Below are 23,334 nucleotides of genomic sequence, written 5' to 3' on the forward strand. Positions count from 1 at the left end.
ACGAAACGACACCTAAAATTAAAACCTCCACAACTCTCTTATTTAAACTCGAAAAGTGGTGAAATTTTAACTAATTGGATACCTTCAAATTCTTTCAGAGGAAAAAAACATTATCAAATTATTCTACGGAATGAGTGAGTTGTGGTCTCTTAGACTAAACAGCATTAAGACATTATTTTGGAATTGAAAGGGAGTTATTTAGTAAAACTTCCGGAACTCTCTCATTTGAAGTCTAAATCAAGTGAAATCTCTCTCTATATACTCATCATGAAATTTTGTTTCAAACCCAAGAAACGCACCGAAAAAGTCATAAGGATTAGAGAGTGTTACGGTCCGTTTTTTAAAGAAAATGCAAAACGTCACCCAAAATTAAAACTTCCATAACTCTCTGATTTGAAATCAAAAAGTGGTGAAATTTCAATTAATCGGATGCGTTGAAATTCTCTTTTAGAGGAAAAAAGCCTTATGAAAATATTCGCCGAAATGAGTGAGTTATGATCTTTTTACCTAACCAGCATTAAAACATATTTTTCGGATTGAAAGGGATTAATTTAGTTAAACATCCACAACTCTCTAATTTTAAGTCCAAATCAAGTGGAATAACTCTCAACGTACTCATTTCGAAGTGTTATTTCAAACCCAACAAACGCACAGAAAAAGTCACAGGGATGACATAGTTACGGTCTGTCTTTTAAAGACCGTGCAAAACGTTACCGAAAATTAGAACCTCCATAACTCTCTCATTCTAAGTCCAAAAGTGGTGAAGTTTCAACTAATCGGATGCTTTCAAATACTCTTTCAGAGAAAAAAATCCTTCTCAAAATATTCACCGGGATAGCGAGTTGTAGTATTTTAGCCTAAACAGCTTTGAAATATTATTTTGGGATTAGAAGGGAGTTATTTAGTAAAACATCTGTGACTCTTTGATTTTAAGTCCAAATCAAGTAAAATCACTCTCTATGTACTCGTCCTGAAGTTTTCTACCAAACCCAACAAACGCACCGAAAAGGTCATAGGATTAGAGACTTACGGTCTATTTTTTAAAGACAGTGTGAAACGTCACGTAATATTACAACCTCCATAACTCTCTCATTTTAAGTCCCAAAGTGGTGAAATTTCAACTAATCGGATGCCTACAAATTCTCTTTAAGAGGAAAAAAACCTTATCAAAATACTCACCGGGATGAGTGGGTTGTGGTCTTTTTAGCCTAAACAGCATTAAAACATAATTTTTGGATTAGAAGTGAGTTATTTTTTAAAACATCTGTAACTCTCTCATTTTAAGTCCAAATCAAGTTAAATCACTCTCTATGTACACATCTCGAAGTTTTCTTTCAAACCCAACAAACACACCGAAAAAGTCATGGGGATTAGAGAGTTACGGTCCGTTTTTTAAAGACAGTGCGAAACCTCCATGACTCTCTCATTTTAAGTCCAAAAGTGGTGAAATTTCTACTAATCGGATGCCTTCAAATTCTCTTCCAGTGAAAAAAACCTTATCTAATATTCACCGGAATGAGTGAGTTATGATGATCTTTTAGCCAAAACAACATTATAACATAATTTTGGGATTGAAAGAGAGTTATTTATTAAAACATCCAAAACTCTCTAATTTTAAGTCCAAATCAAGTGAAATCACTCTCTATGTACTCATCTCAAAGTTTTTTTTCTAACCCAAGAAAGGCACCGACAAAGTGAAATCAATCTCTATGTACTAATCTCGAAGTTTTCTTTCAAACAAAACAAATGCACCGAAAAAGTCATAGGGGATGAATGAGTTACGGTCAGTTTTTTAAAGACTGTGCGAAACGTCACCCAAAATTAAAACTTCCATAACTCACTCTTTTTAAGTCCAAAAGTGGTGAAATTTAAACTAATCGGATGCCTTCTAACTCTCTTTTAGGGAAAAATATCCATATGAAAATATTCACGGCGATGAGTGAGTTATGGTCTTTTAGCCTTAAACAACATTAAAACATAATTTTGGGATTGGAAGGGAGTTATTTAGTCAAACATCCTTAACTCTCTGATTTTAAGTCCAAATCAAGTGAAATCACTCTCTATGTACTCGTCTCGAGGTTTTCCTTCAACCCAACAAACGCACCGAAAAAGTCATAGGGATGAGAGACTTACAGTCAGTTTTTTGAAGGCCATACGAAACGTCACCCAAAATTAAAACCTCAATAACTCTCGCATTTTAAGTCCAAAACTGTTGATATTTAAACTAATCGGATGCCTTCAAATTCTCTTTAAGAGAAAAAACCTTATCAAAATATTCACCGGAATGAGTGAGTTATGGTCTTTTAGCCTAAACAACATTAAAACATAATTTTGGCAATGAAACGGAGTTATTTAGTAAAATATCCACAACTTTCTCATTTTAAGTCCAAATCAAGTGAAATCACTCTCTATGTACTCATCTCGAAGTTTTCTTTGAAACAAAATAAACGCACCGAAAAAGTTTTTGGGGTTAGATAGTTACGGTCCATTTTTTAAGGACAGTACGAAACGTCACCCGAAATTAAAACCTCCACAAGTCCCTTATTTAAAGTCGAAAAGTGGTGAAATTTCAACTAATCGGATCCCTTCAAATTCTCTTTCAGAGGAAAAGAACATTATCAAATTATTCTACGGAATGAGTGAGCTATGGTGTTTTAGCCTAAACAGCATTAAGACATAATTTAGGAATTGAAAGGGAGTTATTTAGTAAAACGTCTGTAACTCTCTCATTTTAAGTCCAATTCAAGTGAAATCATTCTCTATGTACTCATCTCAAAGTTTTGTTTCAAACCCAAGAAATGCACCAAAAAAGTCATAGGGATTAGAGAGTGTTACGGTCAAGAAAGTGCAAAACGTCACCCAAAATTAAAACCTCCATAACTCTCTGATTTTAAATCAAAAAGTCGTGAAATTTCAATTAATCGGAAGCCTTGAAACTCTCTTTTAGTGGAAAGAAAAGAGACCGTAATTAAAACCTACAGTCTCTTTTCTTTAAAAGAGACCCTAATTAATCGGAGACCGTAATTAATCGGAAGCCATGAAATTCGCAACAAAAAGTCACTGGGATTAGAGAGTTATGGTCTGTTTTTTAAAGACAATGCGAAACGTCACCCAAAATTGAAACCGCCATAACTCTCTCATTTTCAGTCCAAAAGTGGTGAAATTTTAACTAATTAGATGCCTTCAAATTCTCTTTCAGAGCAAAACAAACCTTGTGAAAATATTCACCAGAATGAGTGAGTTATGATGGTCTTTTAGCCTAAACAACATTAAAACATAATTTTGGGATTTGAAGGGATTTATTTAATAAAACATCCGTAACTCCGTGATTTTTAAGTCCAAATCAAGTGAAATCACTCTCTATGTGCTCATCTCGAAGTTTCCTTTCAAACCCAACAAACGCTCCGAAAAAGACAAAGGGATGGGAGAGTTAGGTCCGGTTTTTAATGACTACGAAACGTCACCCAAAAATAAAACTTCAATAACTCTCTCATTTTAAGTCCAAAAGTGGTGAAATTTCAACTAATTGGATGCTTTCAAATTCTCTTTCTGTGAAAAAATCCTTATCAAAAATTTACTAGGATGAGTGAGTTCTGGTCTTTTAGCCTAAACAGCATTAAAACATAATTTTGCGATTAGAAAGGAGTTACTTAGTAAAACATCTATAACTCTCTGATTTTAAGTCCAAATCAAGTGAAATTGCTCTCTATATACTCAACTTGAAGTTTTCTTTCAAACCCAACAAACGCAGCGAAAAAATCATTGAGATTAGAGAGTTACTATCCATTTTTTAAAGATAGTGAGAAACGTCACCCAAAATTTAAACCTCCATAACTCTCTCATTTTAAGTCCAAAAGTAGTGAAATTTCAACTAATCAGTTGCCATCAAATTCTCTTTTAGAGAAAAAAAACCTTACCAAAATATTCATCGGAATGAGCCAATTATGGTCTTTTAGCCTAAACAACATTAAAACGAAATTTTGGGAATGAAAGGGAGTTATTTATTAAAACATCCATAACACTCACATTTTTAGTCCAAATCAAGTGAAATGACTCTCTTTGTACTGATCTCGAAGTTTTCATTCAAAGATAAGAAACGCACGAAAAAGAAACGCACAAGAAAAGTCATAGGGCTTAGAGTGTTACAATCCGTTTTTTAAAGAAAGTTTGAAACGTCACCCGAAATTACAACCTGCATAACTCTTTTATTTTAAGTTCAAAAGTACTGAAATTTCAACTATTCGGATGCCTTCAAATTCCCTTTCAGTAGAAAAAAATATTATCAAAATATTCGCTGGAATGTGTGAGTTATGGTCTTTTAGCCAAAAGAGCAATAAAACATAATTTTTGGATTGAAAGGGAGTTATTTAGTGAACAATCCATAACTCCCTCATTTTAAGTCCAAATCCAAGAAATGCGAAACTCTCTCATTTTAAGTCCAAACGTTTTATTTCAAACCCAAGAAATGCACTGAAAAAGTCGTCGGGATTAGAGAGTTACGGTCCGTTTTTTAAAGAAAGTGCGAAACGTCACCCAAAATTAAAACCTTCAAAACTCTCTCATTTTAAGTCCAAAAGTGGTGAAATTTAACTAATCGTGTGCCTTCAAATTCTCTTTCAGAGGAAAAAAACCTTGTCAAAATTTTCACCAGAATGGGTGAGTTATGGTCTTTTAGCTTACGCAGGGTTAAAAAATAATTTTGGGAATGAAAGGGAGATATTTATTAAAACATCCATAAGTCTCTCATTTTAAGTCCAAATCAAGAGAAATCACTCTCTATGTACTCATCTCGAAGTTTTCTTTCAAACCAAAGAAACGCACTGAAAAAGTCATAGGGATTAGAGAGTTACAGTCCGTTTTTTAGAGACATTGTGAAATGTCACCCAAAATTAAAACCTCCAAAACTCTCTCATTTTAAGTCCAACAGTGGTGAAATTTAAACTAATCAGATGCCTTCAAATTCTCTTTTAGAGGAAAAACACCTTATCAAAATATTCACCGGATTGAGTGAGTTATGGTCTTTTAGCTTAAACCGCATTAAAACATAATTTTGGGAATGAAAGTGTAAGCCCAAGGGTCTACTCTCCTATCTTGTTTTGATGATTCTAAACATAATTGATTGTGTTTTTGAATACTAATCAATTTGCTTCGAAGTGTTGTGTTTGAGATAGGATTGATCATTGAAGAAACCAACACACAACATGGTCATGCTTGGAGATATCCCATACAAGAGTCAAAGGAGCTAAGTGAAGCTCACCTCATCTCTCAAGCAAGCATACACAAGATGGAAGATCAATTGAAGACCAAGACTAAAGAGAAGTTGAAAGCTACATAGGTATCATTGTACATCCTTTCTCTTTAGATTTCCAAGTCAAGGCAAAGTGTTTTCAACTTGTTTTTCAAAGAACACTTAAGAACTTAAAATGCATTAGTGAATGGTTATGTGGTGGACCAACATGTTGGGACCCTCATAAACATTCCAAAATAACCATAGGAGTTGAGTTCCAAAAGCTAAAAATCAAATTTGCAATAAAAATCAAAAACTGCGGATTTTTAGGCTTCTCGGAACTCCGAGAATTTTTCTCGGAGCTCCGAGCTCGGAACTCCGAGAGTTCCCTCGGAACTCCGAGAAAAGGTCCAGTAGCATCTGGACACTTTCTCGGAACTCCGAGACAATTTCTCGGAACTCCGAGAAATGGTCCAGTAGAAATTTTATTTCTTCTGGCCGTTGTCTCGGAACTCCGAGAATTCTCGGAACTCCGAGAATGGTTCTCGGAACTCCGAGAACCTCGCGACAGACTAAAAAATAGCCGTTGGGATTCAAATTAATTGTTGGTTTTTGATATGTCCACCCCCAAACGGTCATATTCTTTGGTGTGGTTATATATACAACATGTAGAGAAGTTTTTCACTCTCTCTTGATCTTTGAAAAACATCCTTAAGCATCAAAAACATTTGCAATCCATTTTAGCTTGAGTTTTTGTTTTTCATCCCAAACTTGCCTTTCACTTGTGAATCTTTTGAGTTTGGATATAGTAGTGCTTTCACTTGCAAATCACCATCTTTGAAGAGCAATCAAGGGTCTACAAAGAGCATCAAGCTTTCAAGAAGAAGCCAAGCTATTCTCTTTCAAATCTTGTATAGGTGGCTAGGGCATTCCTTTTTTAATTCCCTAGAGAGCAACCGCTTAGAACTCGGCGGAGAAGGAGAGTCTTTGTAAAGGTGTAAGGGCATCCTTGTTTAATATCCCTTGGAATTGTAACCGCCTCGGAGCCGGGCATCGTGGAGGTCTCCAATAGTGGAATCCCTCAAGTGCGACCTTGAGTAGAGTGGAGTAGGCCGTTGGCCGAACCACTATATATCGGTGTGTCATTTCTCACTCTTGCATTTCCATTATTGTTTTGGTTTGGCATTTCACTTTGTTCTTTCAATTATATTTGCACTAACCAAATATTTAATTAAGTGAAGGAAAATTCCAATTAGGGTTTATAGATAATTTTCAAAAGGCCTAATATTGAGTTAAATTCAATTCACCCCCCCTCTTGAGTATTTCAATTGGTATCAGAGCCTCGTCTCTATTTTTTTGAAAACCCTAACCGGTTTAGAGTAAAGATTCAAAAATGGCAAACTACCCTCAACATCATGAAGGTTATTCAAACACTAGGCCACCCTATTTTGATGGTACAAATTATGGTTTTTGGAAAACTAAAATGAAAATCTTTTTGACTCAAGACTATCAAATGTGGAGAGCAATTAATAATGAATATATCCTACCCACAAGAAATTTAAATGATTGGACCGAAGCCGAACAACAAGCTTCGAATTATAATGCCAAAGCCATGAATTCTCTCATTTGTGCTCTATCTCCCGGAGAATTCAATAGAGTATCAAATTTGAATTCGGCTAAGGAAATTTGGGACACTCTAGAAGTCACCCATGAAGGAACCAATCAAGTTAAAGAATCTAAAATGAACCATCTTTTTCGGCAATACGAACTTTTTCAAATGACACCCGATGAAACAATTGCCGACATGTACACTAGATTCACCAATCTTGTAAATGGATTAAGGGGACTTGGAAAACAATTTTCCAATAGAGATTTAGTAACTAAAATTCTTAGGTCCCTACCTTTGTCTTGGGAATCCAAAACCTCCGCAATCACCGAAGCCAAGGACATGAACACTTTGAACCTAGATGAACTTATAGGGTCCTTGATCACACATGAAATGATTTTCAAAACAAAAGCACCCGAAATCGAAACTAAAATCGAAAAAGGAAAAGGAATTGCTTTTGCTTGTAATGTAGGTGAAAGTGAAGATGCAAAGGAAGACATCGAGGATGAAGTAGCTCTCCTAACAAGAAGGATCAAATTCTTGCAAAGAAACATGGGAGGCATGAGAAATAGAAGGACCAATCCTCCATTCAAGAAGAAAGAAGAAGTTGGTGATGGATCTTCTCAACCCCGATGTTACGGTTGCAAGAAGCTTGGACACATTCGCCCGGATTGTCCACTCAACAATGAACCTACTTCAAACAACCGCTTCAAGAGAAGAGAAGGCAAGAAAGGAATGTCCGCCACATGGGATGAGGAGATTGAGAGCGAAGGCGAACAAAATGATGGGGAAGATTGCCTATTAGCAAGAAATGTGTGCTTCATGGCCTCAACAAACGACAACAATGAGGTAAACACCTTAAATGATGTCATTATCTTACAAGAAGTTTTAGATTCCTTACAAAGTGCAAATGATGAACTTGAAATTCAATTTGATAAGATTGCATCACTTGAAAATTCTCTTGCTAACATGACAAAAGAATTTGGTTGGTTAAAAAAGGATCATGAATTCTTAGATAATGAAAATGAAAAATGCAAAGTAGATATTCATGAGCTAAATGCTACCATTAAGACTTTGAATGAAAATCGACAAAATCTTTCTATTGAAAATAACAAACTAAAGCATGAAAACGGTAAACTATCTTTTGAATATGATGAACTCAAGAAACTCTTTGAAAAATTTGAAAATAGTTCATTAAAATTGGATAAACTTGTAAATCTTCAAAGAATGTCAAGTGACAAAAGTGGACTTGGACATAGATGGAATACCACAATATCTAACTATAAAAACAAACTTGAAAAGACTTCCTCTAGTAGTACCAAAATTTGCTTTTATTGTGGATTGTTAGGTCATTATAAAGTTGCTTGCTTACATGCTAAACAAGATAAGATCAAATTGAACTCTAAAGTGAAAACAAATGAACATAGCAAGATTAGGAAGATTTGGGTACCTAAGGGATCTCACTTGCCTATTCCTATGTAGGTATGCCTTAAAAGCCACAACAAGAGGAACACATGGTACCTTGATAGTGGATGCTCTAGACACATGACTGGAGACCTCACTCAATTCGCATCACTATCACTCAAGGATGGTGGAGAAGTTACCTTTGGAGATGACAAGAAAGGAAAAGTCAAAGGTGAAGGCACCATAGGTAACTCTACCTCTCCCATACATGATGTACTCTTTGTTGATGGCTTGTCCCATAATCTTATTAGCATTAGTCAATTATGTGATAATGGTTTTGAAGTTGTCTTCAATCCCGACAAATGCATTGTTAAAAATAAGATAAATGGAGAAGTAAAATTCATAGGGTCTAGAGACAATAATATTTATACAATTGGACTAGATGATCTTAGACTCCAAAAAGTGACTTGTCTAAATGCCATTAGTGAGGATTCTTGGCTATGGCATAGGAGGTTGGGTCATGCCGGAATGGATCTCATTTCGACCCTCTCCTCAAAAGAAAGTGTTAGAGGATTGCCTAAGTTCAAATTCATCAAGGATCACATTTGTAGAACTTGTCAATTAGGAAAACAATTGAAAAGCTCTTTTGCACCTAAAAATATGATTTCAACTTCCTACCCCTTGGAGCTACTTCATATGGATCTTTTTGGACCAATGAAGACTAGTAGCCTAGGTGGAAAGAGGTACGTGTTTGTAGTTGTTGATGACTACTCACGATTCACATGGGTCATATTTCTAGGACATAAAGATGAAACTTATGAAAACTTCCTAACATTATGCAATCAAATTCAAAATGAAAAAGGTGTTGCCATCTCCCACATTAGAAGTGATCATGGAACGGAATTTGAAAATGTACACTTTGACACTTACTGTAATGAACATGGCATTAAACATAATTTTTCCGCACCTAGAACACCTCAACAAAATGGAGTAGTAGAAAGAAAGAATCGAACTCTCCAAGAAATGGCTAGAACAATGTTGCATGAAAATGATCTCCCTAGATATTTTTGGGCGGAAGCGGTTAGCACCGCTTGCTATATCATAAACAGGGTATACTTAAGGCCAATCTCTAAGAAAACACCTTATGAGCTTTGGAAAAACTTGAAACCAAATATAAGCTATTTTAGAGTGTTTGGATGTAAATGCTTCATTTTGAACATTAGAGATAATTTACATAAATTTGATAAGAAGTCGGATGATGGAATATTCTTAGGGTATTCTTCTCATAGCAAAGCATATAGAGTATTTAATAGGAGAACCCTAGTAGTAGAAGAATCCATGCATGTGACATTTGATGAAAGAGAGCCAACACCTCAAGAAATGCCACATGATGAGGATGAACCCGTTGAACATCTTTTTCCAAAATTGAGTGCTCCTCCTCATGCATCTACTAGTCATACACCACCTAGTGAGGAAGTAGAAAATGAAAATGATGCCTCATTACCTAGGGATAGGAGAACATTGGTTGATCATCCTGAATCCCAAATCTTAGGTGATGCCACATTGCCAGTAAGAACTAGATCATACTATCGTAGTGTGAGCAATAATTTGGCATTCCTATCCGAATTGGAACCAAAATCCATCAAGGAAGCAGAAAAGGATGAATATTGGTTGATGGCCATGCAAGAAGAGTTGAGTCAATTCGAAAGGAACAAGGTATGGAGGCTAGTACCTAGACCTAGTGATCATCCAGTCATTGGCACGAGATGGGTGTATAGAAATAAATTGGATGAAAATGGAATTATCACTAGGAATAAAGCTAGGCTTGTAGCCCAAGGGTACAATCAGGAGGAAGGGATAGATTATGATGAGACATTTGCTCCTGTTGCCCGTATGGAGGCTATTAGGATACTTTTGGCATATGCATCTCATAAAGGATTTAAACTATATCAAATGGATGTCAAAAGTGCCTTCCTAAATGGCTATATCCAAGAGGAAGTGTATGTTGAGCAACCTCCAGGTTTTGAAGACTTCAAACATCCAAATCATGTCTTCAGGCTTGATAAAGCTTTATATGGATTAAAGCAAGCTCCTAGAGCTTGGTATGAGAGGCTTTGCACTTTCTTAGTTGAAAAGGGATTCGAGATGGGAAAGGTGGATAAAACCTTATTTATCAAAAGAGAAAATCATGATATCCTCCTTGTCCAAATCTATGTGGATGATACCATCTGTGGCTCGACTAATCAAAAATTGTGTGATGAATTTGCAACCTTAATGAAAAATGAATTTGAAATGAGCATGATGGGAGAGTTAACCTACTTCTTAGGACTCCAAATTAAACAATACAAAAATGGAATATTTTTAAATCAAGAAAAATATACAAAGGAGTTATTAAAGAAGTATGGCATGGATAGCAGTAAGACATCAAGAATTCCCATGAGTACTACTGCTAAGCTAGAAAAAGATGAATTTGGCAAATCTGTGGATCAGAAATTGTATAGGGGTATGATAGGTAGTTTGCTCTATTTGACAGCCAGCAGACCAGACATTATGTTTACTGTCTGTCTCTGTGCTCGATTTCAATCGGATCCTAAAGAATCTCACCTATCGGCAGTTAAGAAGATCTTCAAGTACTTAAAAGGAACCCAAAGTCTAGGACTGTGGTATGAAAGATCATCTTCCTTCACTCTCATCGGATATTCAGATGCAGACTTTGCTGGATGTAGAGTAGATAGGAAAAGCACTAGTGGGACTTGCCAATTCTTGGGTAAATCACTTGTTTCATGGTTTAGCAAGAAGCAAAATTCAGTAGCTCTGTCCACAACAGAAGCAGAATATGTGGCAGCTGGAGCTTGCTGTGCTCAAGTCCTATGGATGAAAAGCACATTGATGGACTATGCAATCAAAATGGAAAATATTCTCATCCAATGTGACAATACTAGTGCTATAAGCTTAACAAAGAACCCCATACAACACTCAAGAACAAAACACATTGAGATTAGGCACCACTTCATCAGAGATCACTCACAAAAAGGGGATATTTGCTTAAAATATATCAACACTGAAGAACAATTAGCGGATATCTTTACAAAACCCCTTAGTGATGATAGAATTTGCTATATCCGAAGTGCCTTAAACATATGGAGTGCGGATCAAATCAAAGAAATTGCCAAATAAATACTTTGTGCCTTTAACCAGCCTATCTATATAGTATTTATATATATAATCTTTGTTTGGTAGTATCTGCATGAATGAGATGTCAAATTTTTAATCTTAAAAATCACTCAATTGATATTCTTAGCCTTCTTAGTTTTTCTAAGTTGGAGAGGTATCTTCACTTTAATTAAAATACCTAACATCTTGACATATGTCAACATCTCGATCATGAACAGGTATATGTGCATTACTTGGTTATATAATTTTATACCATAAGCATTGATTCAGGGGGAGTTATCCACTCCTATTTTTTTTACACCCTTTCTGTCGATGACAAAAGGGGGAGAAGTTTGAAATTGATTATCTATTCAATTGACTATATGCACCACTTGCTTATAACTTGTATCATTTATATGTGTGCATATATTGAGGGGGAGTTCTAGTATTCACTTGCCTACTATGTCACTCCACACACACCTCATAATCAATTTTGTTTGTCATCATCAAAAAGGGGGAGATTGTAAGCCCAAGGGTCTACTCTCCTATCTTGTTTTGATGATTCTAAACATAATTGATTGTGTTTTTGAATACTAATCAATTTGCTTCGAAGTGTTGTGTTTGAGATAGGATTGATCATTGAAGAAACCAACACACAACATGGTCATGCTTGGAGATATCCCATACAAGAGTCAAAGGAGCTAAGTGAAGCTCACCTCATCTCTCAAGCAAGCATACACAAGATGGAAGATCAATTGAAGACCAAGACTAAAGAGAAGTTGAAAGCTACATAGGTATCATTGTACATCCTTTCTCTTTAGATTTCCAAGTCAAGGCAAAGTGTTTTCAACTTGTTTTTCAAAGAACACTTAAGAACTTAAAATGCATTAGTGAATGGTTATGTGGTGGACCAACATGTTGGGACCCTCATAAACATTCCAAAATAACCATAGGAGTTGAGTTCCAAAAGCTAAAAATCAAATTTGCAATAAAAATCAAAAACTGCGGATTTTTAGGCTTCTCGGAACTCCGAGAGTTCCCTCGGAACTCCGAGAAAAGGTCCAGTAGCATCTGGACACTTTCTCGGAACTCCGAGACAATTTCTCGGAACTCCGAGAAATGGTCCAGTAGAAATTTTATTTCTTCTGGCCGTTGTCTCGGAACTCCGAGAATATTTCTCGGAACTCCGAGAATTCTCGGAACTCCGAGAATGGTTCTCGGAACTCCGAGAATGGTTCTCGGAACTCCGAGAACCTCGCGACAGACTAAAAAATAGCCGTTGGGATTCAAATTAATTGTTGGTTTTTGATATGTCCACCCCCAAACGGTCATATTCTTTGGTGTGGTTATATATACAACATGTAGAGAAGTTTTTCACTCTCTCTTGATCTTTGAAAAACATCCTTAAGCATCAAAAACATTTGCAATCCATTTTAGCTTGAGTTTTTGTTTTTCATCCCAAACTTGCCTTTCACTTGTGAATCTTTTGAGTTTGGATATAGTAGTGCTTTCACTTGCAAATCACCATCTTTGAAGAGCAATCAAGGGTCTACAAAGAGCATCAAGCTTTCAAGAAGAAGCCAAGCTATTCTCTTTCAAATCTTGTATAGGTGGCTAGGGCATTCCTTTTTTAATTCCCTAGAGAGCAACCGCTTAGAACTCGGCGGAGAAGGAGAGTCTTTGTAAAGGTGTAAGGGCATCCTTGTTTAATATCCCTTGGAATTGTAACCGCCTCGGAGCCGGGCATCGTGGAGGTCTCCAATAGTGGAATCCCTCAAGTGCGACCTTGAGTAGAGTGGAGTAGGCCGTTGGCCGAACCACTATATATCGGTGTGTCATTTCTCACTCTTGCATTTCCATTATTGTTTTGGTTTGGCATTTCACTTTGTTCTTTCAATTATATTTGCACTAACCAAATATTTAATTAAGTGAAGGAAAATTCCAATTAGGGTTTATAGATAATTTTCAAAAGGCCTAATATTGAGTTAAATTCAATTCACCCCCCCTCTTGAGTATTTCAGAAAGGGAGTTATTTAGTAAAACTTTTTATATGGTGTAAGCCCGTATTGTCAAGTATTTTTCAAAAATTACTAAACAGCGTACACCATAGGATGAGACAAACTGTCCATTTGATGTGCCACAATGTAAATAGGGTGTGCCTGAAAAATCATTTCCATATTATGATCCCAGCCCTTCGATCTGGAGTGGTTTCCATATTTACTCATCTCGAAGTTTTCTTTCAAACCCAAGAAACGCCCCGAGAAAGTCGTAGGGATTAGAGAGTTTCGGTCGGTTTTTCAATGACAGTGCGAAACGTCACCCAAAATTAAAACCTCCATGGCTCTCTCATTTTAAGTCCAAAACTGGTGAAATTTCAACTAATCGGATGCCTTCAAATTCTCTTCAAGAGGGAAAAACCTTATCAAAATATTCACCGGAATGAATGACTTATAGTGTTTTAGCCTAAACAACAATAAAACATTATTTTGGTAACGAAAGGGAGTTATTTAGTAAAACATCCATAACTCTCCCATTAAGGCTAAATCAAGTGAAATCACTCTCTATGTACTGATCTCGAAGTTTTCTTTCAAACCCAACAAACGCATCGAAAAAACTCATAGGGGATGAGAGAGTTACAATCCGTTCTTTAAAGACCGTGCAAAACGTCACCAAAAATTAAAACTTCCATAAGTCTCTCATTTTAAGTCGAAACGTCACCTAATATTAAAGACACCTAATTTCTCTCATTTTAACTTACGGCCGGTTTTTTAAAGACAGTGTGAAACGTCACCTAATATTAAAACCTCCATAACTCTCTCATTTTAAGTCCCAAAGTGGTGGAATTTCAACTAATCAGATGCCTTCAAAATTCTCTTTCAGAGGAACAAAACATTTTCAAAATATTCACCGGAATGAGTTAGTTATGGTCTTCTAGCCTAAAGCGCAATAAAACATAATTTTGGGACTGAAAGGGAGTTATTTAGTGAACAATCCTTAAGTCTCTCATTTTAAGTCCAAATCAAGTGAAATCACTCTCTATGTACCCATCTCGAAGTTTTCATTCAAACCCAAGAATCGCACTAAAGAAGTCCTAGGGATTAGAGAGTTACGGTCCATTTTTTAAAGACAGTGCGAGACGTCACCCAAAATTAAATCCGTCAAAACTCTCATTTTAAGTCCAAAAGTAGTGAAATTTCAACTAATCGGATGCCTTCAAATTCACTTTCAGAGGAAAAAAACCATATCAAAATATTCACTGGAATGAGTGAGTTATGGTCTTTTAGCCAACACAGCATTGAATCAAAATTTTTAGAATGAAAGGGAGTTAATTAGTAAAACATCCTAGCTCATTTTAAGTCCAAAAGTAGTGAAATTTCAACTAATCGGATGCCTTCAAATTCACTTTCAGAGAAAAAAAGCCATATCAAAATACTCGCCGGGATGAGTGAATTCTGGTCTTTTAGCCTAAACAGCATTAAAATATAATTTTGGGATTAGAAGTGAGTTACTTTGTAAAATAGCCGTAGCTCTTTCATTTTATGTCCAAATCAACTTAAATCACTCTCTATGTACACATGTCGAAGTTTTCCTTCAAACCTAACAAACACACCGAAAAAGTCATAGGGATTAGAGTTACGGTCCGTTGTTTAAAGATAGTTTGAAACCTCCATGACTCTCATTTTAAGTCCAAAAGTGGTGAAATTTCAACTAATCGGATGCCCCTCAAATTCTCTTTCAGAGGAAAAAAACCTTATCAAAATATTCACCAGAATGAGTGAGCTATGATGGTTTTTAGCCAAAACAGCATTATAAAATAATTTTGGTAATGAAAGAGAGTTATTTAGTAAAACATCCATAACTCTCTAATTTTAAGTCCAAATCAAGTGAAATCACACTCTATGTACTCATCTCGAAGTTTTCTTTCTAACCCAAGAAACGCACCGAAAAAGTTATAGGGAATAGAGAGTTACAATCTATTTTTTAAAGGCAGTGCGAAACGTCATCCAAAATTAGAACCTGCATAACTCCCGCATTTTAAGTCCAAAAGTGCTGAAATTTCAACTAATCGGATGCCTTCAAATTCTCTTTAAGTGAAACAAATCTTATCGAAATATTCACCGGAATGAGTGAGTTATGGTCTTTTAGCCTAAACAGCATTAAAACATAACGTTGGCAATGAAAGGGAGTTATTTAGTAAAAATCCATAACTTTCTCATTTTAAGTCCAAACCAACTGAAATCACTCTCTGTGTACTCATCTCGAAGTTTTCTTTCACACAAAACAAACGCACCGAAAAAGTCAAGGGGATGAGAGAGTTACAGTCTATTTTTTAAAGACCGTACGAAACGTCACCCAAAATTAAAACTCCCATAACTCTCTCTTTTCAAGTCGAAAAGTGGTGAAATTTCAACTAATCGGATGCCTTCTAACTCTCTTTCAGGGAAAAATATCCATATGAAAATATTCACGGCGATGAGTGAGTTATGGTCTTTTAGCCTAAACAACATTAAAAGATAATTTTGGGATTGGAAGGGAGTTGTTTTTTTTTTTTTTTGATGCGCAAGTTGGGGTTAGGCGGACCCCTACCAGATATATTAATAGAAGAAAAGATACAACAATTAAAACAGAAACCAGCCCTTACACACAGTGGGCAGACACATAACATAAAAGCAAGAATTGAGCAAAGAGAGCCCCAACTACTAAGGAGAAACAACAAAGACAAAAGAGCAAAAGGGCCCCACAGGCATATAACAAAGAGGTCAACAAATCAGCTTAAGAAATCCAACCATCAGAAGGAGGTTGTCTTGAAATTCCCATGGTTTAGATCTTTGAGATACCTAGGGGATTGGATGCCTGCCATGGATTGGAGGAAAGGAAAGATATTTCCTTTTTTCTTAGTTAAGGGAGTTATTTAGTAAAACATCCTTAACTCTCATATTTTTTTTAATGGTAACGAAGGGTGTCCCCACCCCCCTCAGGGGTAGGACTATTTCCCTACGGATGCGCGCAATCACCCAGAAACCACGCGCATCGGGTAAGCAAGGGGGGATTTGAACGCTCGTCACTGGGGAGCAAACCCAAGACTTTACGCCAAAGAGCCACACCCTTCCGGGTTAACTCTCTGATTTTAAGTCCAAATCAAGTGAAATCACTCTCTATGTACTCGTCTTGAGGTTTTCTTTCACACCCAACAAACGCACCGAAAAAGTCATAGGGATGAGAGAGTTACGGTCCGTTTTTTGAAGACCATGTGAAATGTCTTCCAAAATTAAAACTTCCATAACTCTCTCATTTTAACACCAAAAGTGGTCAAGTCTCAACTAAGCAGATGCCTTCAAATTCTCTTTCACAGAAAAAAATCCTTATCAAAATATTCACAAGGATGAGTGAGTTCAGGTCTTTTAGCCTAAACAGCATTAAAACATAATTTTGGGATTAGAAATGAGTAGTTTAGTAAAACATCTGTAACTCTCAGATTTTAAGTCCAAATCAAGTGAAATCACTCTCTACGTACTCATCTCGAAGTTTTCTTTCAAACCCAAGAAACGCACTGAAAAAGTCATAGGGATTAGTGAGTGTTACGGTCCGTTTTTTAAAGAAAGTGTGAAACGTCACCCAAAATTAAAACTTCCATAACTCTCTGATTTTAAATCAAAAAGTGGTGAAATTTCAATTAATCGGATACCTTGAAATTCTCTTTTAGAGGAAAAAAGCCTTATGAAAATATTCGCCGAAATGAGTGAGTTATGGTCTTTTAGCCTAAACAACATTAAAACATATTTTTCGGATTGAAAGGGATTTATTTAGTTAAACATCCATCACTCTCTAATTTTAAGTCCAAATCAAGTGAAATCACTCTCTATGTACTCGTCTCGAGGTTTTCTTTCAAACCCAACAAACGCACCGAAAAAGTCATAGGGATGAGAGAGTTACGGTTTGTTTTTTAAAGACCATGCGAAACGTCACCAAAAATTAAAACCTCCATAACTCTCTCATTTTAAGTCCAACCGTGGTGAAGTTTCAACTAATAGGATGCTTTCAAATACTCTTTCAAAGAAAAAAATCCTTCTCAAAATATTCACCGGGATGAGTGAGTTGTAGTATTTTAGCCTAAACAGCATTGAAACATTATTTTGGGATTAGAAGGGAGTTATTTAGTGAAACAATTGTAACTCTCTGATTTTAAGTCCAAATCAAGTGAAATCACTCTCTATGTACTCATCCTGAAGTTTTCTACCAAACCCAATAAACGCACCGAAAAGGTCATACAGATTAGAGACTTATGGTGGATTTTTTAAAGACATTGCGAAACGTCACCTAATATTAAAACCTCCATAACTAGCTCATTTTAAGTCCCAAAGTGGTGGAATTTCAACTAATCGGATGCCTTCAAATTCTCTTTAAGAGGAAAAAAAACCTTATCAAAATACTCACCGGGATGAGTGAGTTATGGTCTTTTAGCCTAAATAGCATTAAAACATAATTTTGGCAATAAAGGGTGTTATTTAGTAAAACATCCATAACTTTCTCATTTTAAGTTCAAATCAAGTGAAATCACTCTATGTACTCATCTCGAAGTTTTCTTTCAAACCCAACAAACACACCGAAAAAGTCATGGAGATTAGAGAGTTACGGTCCATTTTTTAAAGACAGTGTGAAACCTCCATGACTCTCTCATTTTAAGTGCAAAAGTAGTGAAATTTCAACCAATCAGATGCCTTCAAATTCTCTTTCAGTGGAAAAAAACCATATCTAATATTCACCGGAATGAGTGAGTTATGATGGTCTATTAGACAAAATAACATTAAAACATAATTTTGGAATTGAAAGAGAGTTATTTAGTAAAATATTCATAACTCTCTAATTTTAAGTCCAAATCAAGTGAAATCACTCTCTATGTACTCATCTCAAAGTTTTTTTTCTAACCCAAGAAAGGCACCGAAAAAGTCATAGGGACTAGCGAGTTACGGTCTGTTTTTTAATGGTAGTGCGAAACGTCACCCAAATTTAAAACCTCCACAACTACTGCATTTTAAGTCCAAAAGTGCTGAAATTTCAACTAATCGGATGCCTTCAAATTCTCTTTAAGAGGAAAAAAACCTTATCAAAATATTCACCGGAATGAGTGAGTTATGGTCTTTTAGCCTAAATAGCATTAAAACATAATTTTGGCAATGGAAGGGAGTTATTTAGTAAAACATCCATAACTTTCTCATTTTAAGTCCAAATCAAGTGAAATCACTCTCTATGTACTCATCTCGAAGTTTTCTTTCAAACAAAACAAACGCACCGAAAAAGTCATAGGTGATGAGTGAGTTACGGTCTGTTTTTTAAAGACCGTGCGAAAGGTCACCCAAAATTAAAACTTCCATAACTCTCTCTTTTTAAGTCCAAAAGTGGTGAAATTTCAACTAATCGGATGCCTTCAAACTCTCTTTCAGGCAAAAATATCCATATGAAGAAAATATTCACAACGATGAGTGAGTTATGGTCTTTTAGCCTAAACAACATTAAAATATAATTTTGGGATTGGAAGGGAGTTATTTTGTAGAACATCCTTAACTCTCTGATTTTAAGTCCAAATCAAGTGAAATCACTCTCTATGTACTAGTCTCAAGGCCTTCCTTCAAACCCAACAAACACAGCGAAAAAGTCATAAGGATTAGAGAGTTACGGTCCATTTTTTGAAGACCATGCAAAATGTCACCCAAAATTATAACTTTCATAACTCTCTCATTTTAACACCAAAAGTGGTCAAATTTCAACTAATCAGATGCCTTCAAATTCTCTTTCAGGGAAAAAAATCCTTATCAAAATATTCACCGGGATGAGTGAGTTCTGGTCTTTTAGCCTAAACAGCATTAAAACATAATTTTGGGATTATAAGTGAGTTATTTAGTAAAACATATGTAACTCTCTGATTTTAAGTCCAAATCAAGTGAAATCACTCTCAATGTACTCATCTCGGAGTTTTCTTTCAAACCCAACAAACATACCGAAAAAGTTATTGGGGTTAGATAGTTACGGTCCATTTTTTAAGGACAGTACGAAACGTCACCCGAAATTAAAACCTCCACAACTCCCTTATTTAAAGTCGAAAAGTGGTGAAATTTCAACTAATCGGATCCCTTCGAATTCTCTTTCAGAGGAAAAGAACATTAACAAATTATTCTAGGGAATGAGTGAGCTATCGTCTTTTAGCCTAAACAGGATTAAGACATAATTTATGAATTGAAAGGGAGTTATTTAGTAAAACTTCCGTAACTCTCTCATTTTGAGTCAAAATCAAGTGAAATCATTCTCTATGTACTCATCTCGAAGTTTTGTTTCAAACCAAAGAAATGCACCGAAAAAGTCATTGGGATTAGAGAGTGTGACGGTCCGTTTTTTAAAGAAAGTACGAAACGTCACCCAAAATTAAAACCTCCATAACTCTCTGATTTTAAATCAAAAAGTGGTGAAATTTCAATTAATCGGAAGCCTTGAAATTCTCTTTTAGTCGAAAGAAAAGAGACCGTAATTAAAACCTACAGTCTCTTTTCTTTAAAAGAGACCGTAATTAATCGGAAGCCATGAAATTCTCACCGAAAAAGTCACTGGGATTAGAGAGTTACGGTCCGGTTTTTAAAGACAATGCGAAACGTCACCCAAAATTGAAACTATGTGGACCCCGATCCGAGAGGATGAGTGCCGAGGGACGCGAGATCCCCCTGCAATCGTCAAAGATCTCCACATGTGAGGGAGAGCTCTACCGAGGAACTCTCAAAATAAGTGCCACTCTCACAGCATAGCATAGGTGGCAATACAAAACGAATGAGATACATCTTGATCCGAAGCCAGGGCTCGAAACCGAGATGTACCTAAAAATAACTCAGAGTCGCCATCCATGGATACGCCATGGAACCAAAACAAATGCTCTGTCTGTAGCGAATAACCAGTGATACAAAAGGTCCGTGCCTGATTACGAATGTGGAAGGTCCGAAGAGCACCCCAAATTCATCCGAGTGGAAGCACTTAGTCTCTTATGCCATTTATTATTAACTTTGAAGAGTTTTGGGTGAAAATCATGTGAAATGGGAACAAATATCCCCGAGTGGATATCTAACTAATCATGCATGACTCGGGGATGAAATAATAAGCATACACAACATAAATGAAAGAAGCGTGTCACCTAAGCATCGCTAGGTTTTGTGTGACATGCCTAATGGGTGTCTAAGTTCTGGTGGACAAACACATGCATGCTACAACTAAAGCTATAAGGTATGCGCATGAAAATAAGATAACACAATAAAAATACACAACATAACAACACAACAAATCCTAAGACTCTAACGATTGAGCCAGAGTCCTTGGATAGTCTGATGTTCATCCAAGGAAGCCTACGTATCCCCGCCGCAATGAGAATCAGAGCAACGTAGTTCTTTGCGCCTATTCTAAGCTACGATGCCTAAGACACCTAGACCTCTATCCTATACTCGACCTAAAAGACCGGACTAGTTCTTAAAGCTTCTTGAGCGATCATTTAGGTTTCAGTGAATTGTGAATTTTTGGACACCCTATATGCCCTAACTAAATGCAGGTTAGTCTTAAGCTAATGCAGGTGGTTCCTACAACCTATGTGTAACTAGGCTGTTTCCTAAAGAAAACAAAGGGGCGGACTAACGCATCCTATTCTAGTCATCAGTCGGCGATGTGGATTGCCAACTGGCCAGACGGAGGCACTCTTATAACTCTAGGACAAACCCCTAACTCTAAAACAAGCACCCAACAACCACAACAAATCAAGGACAAACCCTCTAACTCTAAAAAAAAAACTCTATCTAGGAGAAACTCCTAACTCTAGAGGAAGAGCTTTTTAAAAACACGGTTTTAAAGAAAAAAGGGTTAAAGTATTTATTTACAAAGTTTGGCTGAACTTGGGATAAAGATCCCAAGCTGCACTACGTACCTCATGGAAGAGGATCAAGCCAACGTAGTTCGAAAATAAACTTTCCTAAACTACGCTCCTAAAACTCAACACTTTAGATTTTTTCAAGGTTTTTGATGTTTTCAAATGTTTTTAATGTTTTAAATTTCTAATGTTTTTTATATTTTAAATTTCTAATATTTTTGGATTTTAAAATTCCTCAATGTTTTAGGACCCTTAAAGAGATGGAGATGGTAGGTGGAGGCTGGGAATCGGATGGTAATCGGATTCCGGCAAGCCTGCCGAAATCAATGGGGATGGGGTCGGAGTTAATGGAGATGATTTGGGACTTTAAGAGATCTGTGGCGGGGATGATCCTGGGGTGCCAGGAATAATGGTGTTGGAGGTGGAAGTGAGAGGAGGTGGTGGGTCGTCGGATTCCGGCTAGGGTATGACCGGAATTAATGGAGATGTGAAGAAGGAGATGATGGGATGGGTTTGCAGGTAAGAGAAATGGAGGATGGGGAAGTAGATGGCTGCTGAGATGGGTTTGGAATAGGGTTTGGATCTAGGTGGTTTTGATATGGGTTCTAAAATGGGTTTGGGCAAAAATGGTGATTGTGATGAAGGCAAGAGATGGTCATGGTTGGATTCCGGCAAGGGTTGGTCGGAGAGGAGGGAGGCTGCGATGGTTTTGCCGGTGGCTGAAGAAGAAGAAAAACAAGGAAAAGAAGAAGAAGAAGAAGAAGAAGGAGAAGAAGAAGAAGATGGTGATGTGGGTTTGGCCGGAGCTCCGTTGGGAGATGGAGCCGGAGAAGAGGGTGGTGGGAGGTGGGTTTAATGATTTTTTTTCTTTCCCTCTTCCGAAAAAAAAGTGTGAGCTCCCCCTAAAACCCTATTTCGTTGGGTTTTAAAGAAAAACAAGGAAATGATATATTTGCCCCCCGCCCCCCCGGTTTCAAAGGACAGCCACCTCCTAGTGTATGCAAGACTAATCTTTTGTTCTATAGGGGGCCTCGGGTAAGACAAACCCAAGCAAAAATAAAAAGTACTTGACCCCCTGCTATCCCACTTGGACAGCCTACCTCTACTGTATTTCAAACTCCTCCATGCTAGCAGGGGGGGCTAAGTAGGAAACAGGGGAAAAAATTTTGTGAAAAATATCTTCTCCTCCTTTGATCTTAACCCTTCAAATCACCTTTTTATTCAAGGGTTAAGATCAAATAAATCTTAACCACCTAGGAAGCTTCCTAATATTCTCTCTCAACTAATCCTAGCCTTAAACACCATTAGCTCAGGATTAGGCCTAATTGTGACTTGATGTGGAAGAAAAGCATCTTCACTATTTATAAAATTGCCCTGGCTTCAGGATAATACACCCCTTAATTATGCTACACACCAATCTGCACACCCCTATATCTCCCTGGACAGCCTATTACAGTAAATTTGAACAGGCTTTCCAGATTCCAGCGCACCGCCTTATCTGGCTAAATCGCCACCCTTATTCCTACACCACACTATACTACAAACTTCGCTCGTTTGCTAGGCAAACCGTGACGGATTCGAATGAAAATTTACAAGGACCAAAATGAGGCCCAAACCTACCTTAGGAACAAATTGGGGGTGCTAAAACACTAGTTTGACAGGGTTTCTGTCCTAACCGGACTTATTAGGGTTCGGTCAAAATGGGGTGTCTACAAACCGCCATAACTCTCTCATTTTCAGTCCAAAAGTGGTGAAATTTCAACTAATCAGATGCCTTCAAATTCTCCTTCAGAGAAAAAAACCTTGCAAAATATTCACCAGAATGAGTGAGTTATGATGGTCTTAGCGTAAACAACATTAAAACATAATTTTGGGATTTGAAGGGAGTTATTTAGTAAAACATCCGTAACTCCGTGATTTTTAAGTCCAAATCAAGTGAAATCACTCTCTATGTGCTCATCTCGAAGTTTCCTTTCAAACCCAACAAACGCTCCGAAAAAGACAAAGGGATGTGAGAGTTACGATCCGTTTTTAAAGACTGTGCGAAATGTC

This window comes from Tasmannia lanceolata, unplaced genomic scaffold (assembly GCF_043159265.1).
Source record: "Tasmannia lanceolata isolate RefF3 unplaced genomic scaffold, GAP_Taslan_0.1 ptg000013l, whole genome shotgun sequence".
Lineage (NCBI taxonomy): Eukaryota > Viridiplantae > Streptophyta > Magnoliopsida > Canellales > Winteraceae > Tasmannia > Tasmannia lanceolata.